This window comes from Bidens hawaiensis, unplaced genomic scaffold (genome assembly GCF_021521415.1).
Source record: "Bidens hawaiensis isolate Kalapana, Puna unplaced genomic scaffold, B.hawaiensis_p1.1 tig00000657_1, whole genome shotgun sequence".
Lineage (NCBI taxonomy): Eukaryota > Viridiplantae > Streptophyta > Magnoliopsida > Asterales > Asteraceae > Bidens > Bidens hawaiensis.
Window position 1 is genome coordinate 1,508,380 of NW_027491039.1, and position 10,724 is coordinate 1,519,103.

The following is a 10,724-nucleotide window of genomic DNA, read 5'->3' on the forward strand; positions in this document are numbered from 1 at the left end:
TTTCAAAGGGAAAGTCCTCAAGCTTCCATACCCCAAGCCTCCGACAATACACCTTGATTAAGCTAGGATTTTACACTTGAAAGCACTTCCTTCTTGCTCCTTCCTTTGGCCGAAATCACCAAGAGAGAAAGAAGAGTTGAGAGGATTTTTCCTCTCTAGCTTTTGTTACTTGTGTTTATGTGGTGTTGTATGTGAAAGAAACTTCAAGGAATGAAAGATAATAATCTTTCAAAATTGGCACCACCCCAAGGAACCAATAAGATGCTATGCATGTCTCCACTATCTCCAAAATAATAATAAAATAATGAAGAGAAAGAGAGAGAGAGAGAAGGGGCCTCTTCTTTCCTTTCTTGTTTTTATTATTTGTTAACTTTCCACAAATACCATTGTTGTCACACTCCGACTAGCACAATGCGGAAGCGTAAAACGGGAATGTAACAGACATCTCTGGTATCAACACATTGTTTATAAAGAAACATTACAAACTAATTTACAATATATTACATTTCTTTGTTCTATCATTGTTTTACCGTCTAGGTGATACAAACAAAACTAGTTCGTTAACTATACATCCTTACTACTATCGCCCTTGCTTCTATTCACATAGCATCAACCACATACCTCAGGCAAGTAACAGATCACCAAATCATTCCGATTTAGGTACACCTGAAAAGCAGTTTAAAACGGGTCAACTACTAGAGTTGGTGAGTTTCACGAGTTTCAAGAAAACAGTAATGAGTATTCACAAGTCAACACTTGTAATCATGAAATAAGTCTGTATGTATGTAAATGATGTAATTATGCTAAGCTACAGTGAAGCCTTGACTGTATGTGCTGCGTGCATCCATTTCCCACGCTCAATCAACCACTGTGGCCCCTTTCCGCCCACAACATGCCTCGGTAGCTATGTCTAACACTACATAGCCTGTTTGTATAGATATGGTCATGTGCAAATGGCGCTATGTGACACGGCAACCAGGCCGATTCCGTTTGGGTTTGTCAAACCAATAGTACTATTCACAAGCCACCGGCTCGAAGTTAATCACTGTGATCGTGGGGACTTTCGTGTGTTAGCACTTAGATAATTCACATCAATACATGTTTCAGGTATGTATATGTAATCAAACATGCTTTTCACCCAAAAAGTTCGTAAAACTGTTTAAAGAGTGGGGTCATGAAACTCACGGTTTAGTAGATAATCAGTACTGTATCAGCTCGTGGTTTGTTCGGTCCGCTATCAGTAGTTCCTATAATCAATATTATAATAATATTAATATTTTAATATTATTATAATCTCAATACTAAACTGGGCTGTATAACTAATCTGGGTGTAGCTGGAACGCCCAGAAAGTGGCAATAGGCTTAGGTTGTGATGTTGTTCAATGTCTAATACTTAAAACTGAACTTGGCCAAGATTCTCGTTTTCCCAGCTGGGCCAAGTTGTTTGTTTACGTGTTCAGAAAGCAGTTATGGGGAAAATAAGCTTGGGTAAATGTATTGGTTAACAAAATGATTAAGTTATAAAGAAGGATCACCTATTAGGGTCCCGGATTAGCCACGGGGCCCGTTTCCGTTTATTCAGTTTGATTTGAGAAGAAACGCGCACAATCCACTCGGATTGTTCAGGTTTCTCATAGAAAAGTTCATTTTCACTTAATTAGTCCAAAAATATGATTTTTGATCACTCTTGGTGTTTTGATATTCCCGCAGGTTCATTAATCGCGAACTTGCCGGTTTTTATGAAAACTGAATTTGTTTAATATTCAAATTAGCATAATTAATTAACCGTTAATCATTAAATTATGAAAATTCAGCCACTTATCAATTAAAATATGTAGATTTTAATAAAAATATTTCTGGAATTATTTATTGATTTATTAATTTATAAAAATTCATTTTATTAGCTATATTTCGTCTGAAAATCGTCCGTTTACCCCAAACAATTTCCAAAAATTCTACAAAAATTCCTGAATGCTCAAATCCTATCCCAAATCAACCTTTATCAATTTCAAAATGTAAAAAGTTCCTGCGATATTCTTTTCGGCCCAAATTCGGCTATAAAAATTCACACGAACGCATATAAAAAAAACACCTTTAGACTTCTCCAAATGATCCCAAAATTCATATGTGATTAAAATACATCAAATCCGAGTTCCCAGAAAAATTTCATAATTTTTGAAGTATTTTAGCTATTTTTCCCAAATAAACGTCCCAATTCGATAATAAACTCGCCAAATGTTCTCGGATGGTGGAAAAATTACCAAATTTGAACAGGGACTCATTGACATGGTCCCTGATGTCCCTGCAAAATTTCAAGGCCTAATAATATGCACATCACAACCTTAACCTAAACAGCCCGTAAGCAAGTGTTTCGGCATTACCTTAGCGGGTTTGGCTCGTTTCCGACTTTCTAATCAAGTTTTCAGGTTCTTGTGCTTCTATGCAAGCTAGATACAAGTCCTATATCAAAAACCAAGCAATTTTTCATCAAAATAACAGCCCTTAACTTAGGGTTTCGGCTAGTGCACAAAAACAAACTTTTGAACCGTAAAAACGCCGTTTCAACCCTTTAATCCGTGTTTATGGCAAAAAAAAAAAACTATCAAAACAGGTTCCTTACCATGTGTATGATCAAAACATGTTTATTGACCACTTTTAAGATTTTTACACGGTTAGGAATGATTTTTAGTAATCAAGACATGTTTTTATGGTATTAAACGGGTTTAAACAAGCCGAAAATCGATTATTTAAGACCTCTTTACCTTGTTTCTTGCTGGTTTTTGGCTGGAGCAGAACTTGTGTCCAGAGTTTTCAAGAAAATGATGTTAGAAATATCTTGTATCTAGTTTATATGTGAAAGGAAAAATAAGGGGGTGGGGTGGCAGCCGCGGCCTGAATCCATGGGCCTCCCCTTTGGGCTGTTTTGGCCCAATAATCTGGTTTCTCAAGCCCAAATATGAAAAGCCCGGTTCAAATTTAGTTCGGTTCAGTTTTTGGCGCGAAAAACTTATCGGGTGCGTTAAACAACGCGAAAACGAATGTTTTTTTTTGGGTAAAGGGATTCACCCGGTTAAATGCATTCACACAGCCAAAAAAATACAAGTAATATGACAGAGTGCCATATTAGTTCTCAAGTATGACATGCCATACAAGAGTAGACAAACCAAAACCACCAAAAACTGGTAAACACAGCTAAAGCTTACACAAGAACCAAGGAAAAAACAAAACAAAAAACAAATCAACCATTATCATCAATTTGATGGGAAACTCCCCGCGGAAAGTGCCAATCCTCGAGAACCCGATTAATCCGTTCAGAATTCTTGAACTTTAGAGTCATAAGCTTTAGGCGAGTACCCCTAATGATTTCGTCAGCAACAGTCGTAGGAGTCTTCAAAGAGTTCCTGAAAAGCCGGTTATTTCGCTCCTTCCAAATAATGTACACCGAAGCCCCAAATAACAGCTGATTAACAACATTATCAATAGAGTTGGACATTCCAAATTGAGACACATATTGAAGAATATTCGCCCAACCATTTCTGCACCCCTGAAACTTCCCTTTCATTTTTACAATACTCCAAACCTCAGAAGAGAACTTACAATCAAAGAAGAGATGATTACGAGAATCCGGCTCTCCATTACAAAGAAGGCAGCAATACAAGTTATGATTTGAATACCCACCAATCTTCCACCCCATAATACGATTCTGCGTGCTCAACCTGTCATGAATCACAGTCCACAACATAAAGGAGTGTTTTGGAACACATTGAGAGAACCAAACAACATGCACCCAAGACACCTTATCAGCCGGTCTCCGAAGAAGATGCCATATACCTGAAGCCGAGAAACTCATTGAAGTCCCATTCTCATCCATTACCACTATCTTGTCCCTCTTATCCGGACAAATACTTACCTCTTTTAAGTTCGAAAGAATTGGGTATCTCAAAAACCAATCAGGCGGCCAACCCCAGTTATTATGATGAACCACATCACTGACACAGGTCTCTAAAGACAATCCAGCCCGATGTATAGCTCTAGGGTTGATATAATCAATTAAAGGACAAAGATCATCCCATTTATCGTACCAAACTGAAGTAGATCTCCCATTACCAATTTCATGCCATATAAACTGTCTAATATGGGGACGAAACTGAATAATTTTCCTCCACCCCCAAGTACACGAGTTAGGAATCTGCAAGCTCCAAAAATTTCGCCCCTTCATTTTATACTCATGAATCCATTTAACCCACAACGAATTACGCACATTGATTAAGCTCCAAATATGATAAACCAGAAGAGAGTTATTGACATCCCGGATACGCCGGATACCCAAACCACCTTCACATTTCGGCCGACACACAATATCCCAAGAGACTTTATGCTTTCCCTTATTGTGACCATAGTCCCAAAGCAAATTGTTAATCCGTTTCTCAAGATCAGCAATAAGTCTAGAAGGGAGTGAAAACACAGCAGACCAATAAATATATAAGGACGACAGAACAGAGCTGACCAGCTGCAGTTTACCCGCAAAAGATAAAGTTTTATTCTTCCAATCTCCAATCCGACTATCCATACAATCCAGCAACCTCTTACAATCACGGTAATTTAACCTCGTGGAAATAAGCGGAACTCCCAAGTATTTACAGAAAAACGCGGTCCGGGACATTACAGAAAAACGTGGTACTTTTCGGAACACTCGGAGTAAGCCCGGACATATCTTTGAAATCATTCAGAGCCCCCATAATGGTTTTAGCAGAATTCACATCACCTCGAGCAAACAGGAACAAATCATCCGCAAAGCAAATATTGATAATATTTAATTTTTCACAATAACGATGAAAACGGAACGAGCGTTCAATACGAACCTTTCGATGCAAAATTAACGTGAGAGCTTGCATAACCAGCGTGAAAATATAAGGGGACATCGGATCACCCTGTCTCAGACCTCTTTTACCACTAAAGAACCCGTGTAAGTTCCCATTAACGGATATCGAAAAGGAAGAAGTGGTTATGCACTCCATTATCCAATGAATCATCCTATCGTGGAAACCATACCCAAAAAGAATATCACGAATGAAGTCCCAACTGACCGTATCGTAAGCTTTCTGGATATCAACTTTAAAAGCACATCTAGGCGGACCATTATTAGTGTGATAATTATGCATTAACTCTTGGGTCAAAAGGATGTTATCAGAAATCCTACGCCCAGGCACAAACGCAGACTGATTGATATCAATTAACGACTCCAAACCCTTCATCATACGAACCGAGATAATCTTGGTAATGCATTTATATAAAGTGTTGCAGCACGAGATGGGGCGAAAATCATTAGGAGTCACAATGTTGGTCACCAGAAGAGAGTTAAACGAATGTTTTTCGGCTAGTTTTGTGTAAAATTATTAAAACATACTATATGTTTGTAAAAATCAAAAATATTTTCACGGATCGCTTAAAACATTTCAAATAAGTGTTTGGTAAGTCTTTTTCGGCTTAACGGATGATACAATGCTTGGTTTATAACTAACTTTCACATATAAATCTATAGCGGGTAGTTAAACGAGCATGTTTTCGTTTAACTTGTTTGCTATCAAACTAAGACCATATTTCTAATATTTTAGCTTGTATAGATCGTATATCACTTATAGATGGCCCCCCGAGATATCTGGATCATAACCCGCCGTTTGGTTAATCGTTCATTTGTTGCGCAAAAGGCGTTTATTTGCTTAATCGGTAAATACGTACTGAGGTGTACCTTGTTTTGGCTCAAATGTTACATTCTCCCCCCGTTAGAAAATTTCGTCCCCGAAATTTGATTATTCAACTTTGTATTTGTTTGGAAACAGGTGCGGGTATTTCTTTTTGAATTCAGATTTCCGCTCCCACGTAAATTCGGGTCCCCGTTGTGAAATCCACCGAACTTTTACTAGAGAGATTTGTTGTGTCTTAATTGTTTTATTTTTCCCTCTAATATTTCCACCGGTTCTTCAACAAAATTCAGTTTTTTGTTTATGTTTAAGTCTTTTAATGGCACAATTTCGGTTTCGTCAGTAAAACACTTTTTCAGGTTCGAAACATGAAAGACATCGTGAATAGAACTCAATTCCACAGGAAGTTTTAGTCGGTAAGCTACCGGACCTATCTTAGAAATGACTTCATATGACCCAATGTATTGCAGGGCTAGTTTACCGGTTTTTCCGAATCAAATGACGCCTTTCCACGGGGATACTTTCAGAAAAACTTTGTCGCCTATTTCAAAGGATAACGGCTTTCTACGAACATCAGCGTAGCTTTTCTGTCGATCTCGGGCGATTTTCAATTTGCTTGTGATTTTACGGATTTTGTCGGTGGTTTCTTGAATCAAGTCAGATCGTGTAATTTGGGTATCTCCCACTTCAGTCCAGCACAAGGGTGATCTACATTTCCGTCCGTACAGCGCTTCATATGGTGCCGCTTGAATGCTACTGCGATAGCTAATGTTGTACGGAAATTCAACTAGTGGGAAATGTTGATCCCAGTTTCCACCGAAGTCTAGTACACAAGCGTGAAGCAAATCTTCTAAGGTTTGAATGGTTCTCTCAGATTGACCGTCGGTTTGGGGATGGTAGGCGGTACTTAGGTCAATTCGGGTTCCCAAAGCTTCTTGTACGGCTTGCCAGAAACAAGAGGTGAAATGGCTATCACGATCAGAAATAATTGAAACGGGTACGCCGTGTCGGGACACGATTTCATTTATGTATATGTGAGCAAGTTTTTCGGTTGTGTAAGTGGTTCGGATTGGAAGAAAGTGTGTGGATTTGGTTAGTCGGTCAACTATCACCCATATGCATCATTTCCCCGGGAAGTTTTAGGGAGGTGTGTTACAAAATCCATGGTAATTTGTTCCCATTTCCATTATGGTATTTCCGGTTGGTGCAACATTCTTGAAGGCTTTTGATACTCGGCTTTAACCCTCGCACAGGTTAAACATTTACTGACATACGTGGCTATATCCTTCTTCATACCGGGCCACCAATAATACTCCTTCAAGTCCTTGTACATCGTATCCGTTCCCGGATGAATGGAGTATTTGGACTTATGGGCTTCGTCCATGATCAGTCACGCAGATTGCTGAAAGTGGGAATCCAAACTCTATTTTTGTAGTATAGAATTTCGTCAGTTCTTTCTTCAAAATGTTGTTCGGTCCCATGCAAGTTTTCATCTTCCAAGTGATCTCCTTTCAGAGCTTCGTTTTGAGCAATACGAATTTGTTCGGTGAGACTGGTTTGGATGATCATTCCAAGTGCTCGGACCCGTAGTGGTTTGATCCTGCCTTTTCTACTCAAAGCATCTGCCACTATATTAGCCTTGCCCGGGTGGTATCGAATCTCACAGTCATAATCGTTCAACAGTTCTACCCGTCTCCTTCGCCTCATGTTTAGCTCTTTCTGGTCAAAAATATGTTGTAGGCTTTTGTGGTCGGTGTATACTGTACACTTGGTGCCATACAAATAGTGCATCCAGATCTTGAGCGCAAAAATAACCGCGCCCAGTTCCAAATCATGGGTGGTATAATTCTTCTCGTGCACCTTTAATTGTCGAGAAGCGTATGCTATGACTTTGTTTCTTTGCATAAGTACACATCCCAACCCTTTCCGGGATGCGTCGCAATAAACAACCAGATCATCAGTTCCCTCTGGAAGACTTAGTATCGGGGCTTGGCATAGTTTCTGTTTCAGCAATTGAAAAGCCGCTTCTTAATATTTTCCCCAAACGTAAGCACGATCCTTTTGAGTCAAAAGAGTTAAAGGTTGGGCTATGCTGGAAAAATTAGCAATAAAACGCGGATAATACCCACCTAAACCCAAAAATTGGCGAATTTCTTTTGGTGACTTTGGGGCTTGCCAATTTTTGATGGCTTCAATCTTACTCGGGTCTACATGGATACCGTGTCGGTTAACAACGTGCCCTAGAAATTGTACTTCTTGTAGCCAATATTCACATTTTGACAGCTTGGCATACAACTTTTCCTGCGTCAACAGCTCCAAGATAGTTCGTAAATGCTGCTCGTGTTCCTCCTTGGTTTTCGAATATATCAAAATGTCATCAATAAACACGATAACGAATTTGTCGAGGTACGGTTTACAAACTCGATTCATAAGGTCCATGAAAACTACGGGAGCATTAGTCAGTCCGAACGGCATAACTAAGAATTCGTAGTGGCCATAAGGAGTTCGGAACGCCGTTTTAGACACGTCTTCCTCTTGGATTTTAACTTGATGGTAACCAGATCGAAGGTCAATTTTCGAGAAATAGTTTGCCCCTTGGAGTTGGTCAAACAAGTCATCTATTCGTGGAAAAGGGTATCGGTTCTTGATGGTAACTTTGTTTAATTCCCGGTAATCGATGCACATTCTAAAACTTCCATCCTTCTTCTTTACGAACAATACCGGTGCTCCCCAAGGAGAATAACTGGGACGTATAAAACCCTTATCTAACAACTCCTGTAACTAGTTGGATAGTTCTTGCATTTCAGAGGGTGCCAGTCGATAAGGTGCCTTAGCAATGGGGGCTGATCCTAGAATTAAGTCTATGCGGAATTCAACCTGTCGGTTCGGTGGTAATCCGGGTAAATCTTCAGGAAAGACATCGAGGTATTCACGTACAATGGGAATCTCTTCTATGCATTTCTCATCAGGGTTCTTTATAGTCACGTTTGCCAAAAATGCCATACAACCTTGGCGTAAACATTTCAACACTTTGAGATGAGACACAAGAGGTAAAATCGAACCAGACTTCTCTCCTTGTACCATAATCATTTCACCATTCGGAAGTGGAATTTTAACCGTCTTGTCGTTACACACAATCTCCGCCTTATACTTGGTTAACCAGTCCATGCCAACGATTACATCAAAAATTCCTAACTCTACCGGGAGTAGGTCAATAAGGAATGGGTGGTCATTAAGAATAATGGAACAGTTTTGGACTATATGGTTGACAGTTATAGAGTTACCGTTAGCGAGTTCTATAGTATAGGGATTTGTTAGTTCACTAACTGGCATGTTACCCAAGTATACAAAACTAGTGGAAACAAAGCTTCTATCGGCACCAGTATCAAACAACACAGAAGCATATTGATCAGAAACAACAAATGTACCTGTTACTACGTTCGGGTCTTGTCGTGCTTCTCCTGACCCAATAACAAACGCGCGTCCCCGAGACGCACTTGAAGTCGATGCTTGGTTTCGACCGGTGACTGCTCCTCGATTCAGCTTGGGGCAGTCCCTTCTAAAGTGTTCCGTGCTCCCACATTCTAAACAAGCACGACGATTCACTACAGTTGAGTTTTGCTGAGCTGGATGCTGACGAATTGGTTGTGGTCTCGGTAGTTGGGGATGACGGGGTTGGGTTGTCTGGGCTGGTCGGCTCATAATTTATGCACCTGCTCTGCAATTAGGGGCATAATGCCCAGTTCGACCACATTTCTGGCATACCGGCAATCTGCACTATAGAACTCTAAATTCTTGGAGATTTTTAATGATTCTTCGGCGGTGTTCCTTCCGTACCGGATTTCAGACCACTCTCCATGTCTATTGAAATTCCCCTCTCTTATTAAAGGTAAGCCTAAACCGTTTAAATTCCCTAATTTCTTGATTGAAAAACCGGGTTATCATGATATTATTGCTAAAGGCTGGAATATTGAGGTGAACGGGTATCACATGTTTCGCGTGGTAAAGAAACTCCAGAACTTAAAACACCCTATTCGTTCTTTGCTGTACCGGCAAGGCAATCTCCATAAGATAGTTACTGACCTAAGAACCCGTCTGGATGCTTGTCAAACCCGCCTTGACACTGACCCTACTAATTTGGAGTTGATTCGGGAACAGAGTAATTATCTTAAGGCTTATCATGAGGCGGCTAAGGATGAGGAAGAATTCCTTAAACAAAAGGCTAAAGTTGATTGGTTAAAGCTTGGTGACTCTAACACTGCATACTTTCACAATTCTTTGAAAATGCGAAACCATAGGGGTCGCATTGATATTATAAGTGATGCTCAGGGCCGTTTATTTGAGGGATTGGATGTTCCTTCGGTGTTTGTTAATCATTTTACGAACATCTTTGGCTCTGATTTGAAACCATTGAGGAAACTGGATAATCAGATGTTTACTACTAAACTCTCGGCCTCCCAGGCGGAGTTTATGATTAGACCTATCTCCGATTTGGAAATCAAGGATGCGGTTTTCTCTATTGAGAATTCCAAAGCGCCGGGACCTGATGGTTTTTCCTCGGCCTTTTTCAAGAGTTCTTGGGATATTGTTGGGAAAGATGTGTGTTTGGCGGTTCGTGAATTTTTCAGCAGAGGAAGTCTCCTTAAACAGGTAAACCACACCATTATTGCCCTTATTCCTAAAGTGACTAATATTGTGACTCCGAATGATTTTCGTCCCATCTCGTGCTGCAACACTTTATATAAATGCATTACCAAGATTATCTCGGTTCGTATGATGAAGGGGTTGGAGTCGTTAATTGATATTAATCAGTCAGCGTTTGTGCCTGGGCGTAGGATTTCTGATAATATCCTTTTGACCCAAGAATTAATGCATAATTACCACACTAATACAGGTCCGCCTAGATGTGCTTTTAAAGTTGATATCCAGAAAGCCTATGATACGGTCAGTTGGGACTTCATACGTGATATTCTTTTTGGGTATGGTTTCCACGATAAGATGATTCAGTGGATAATGGAGTGC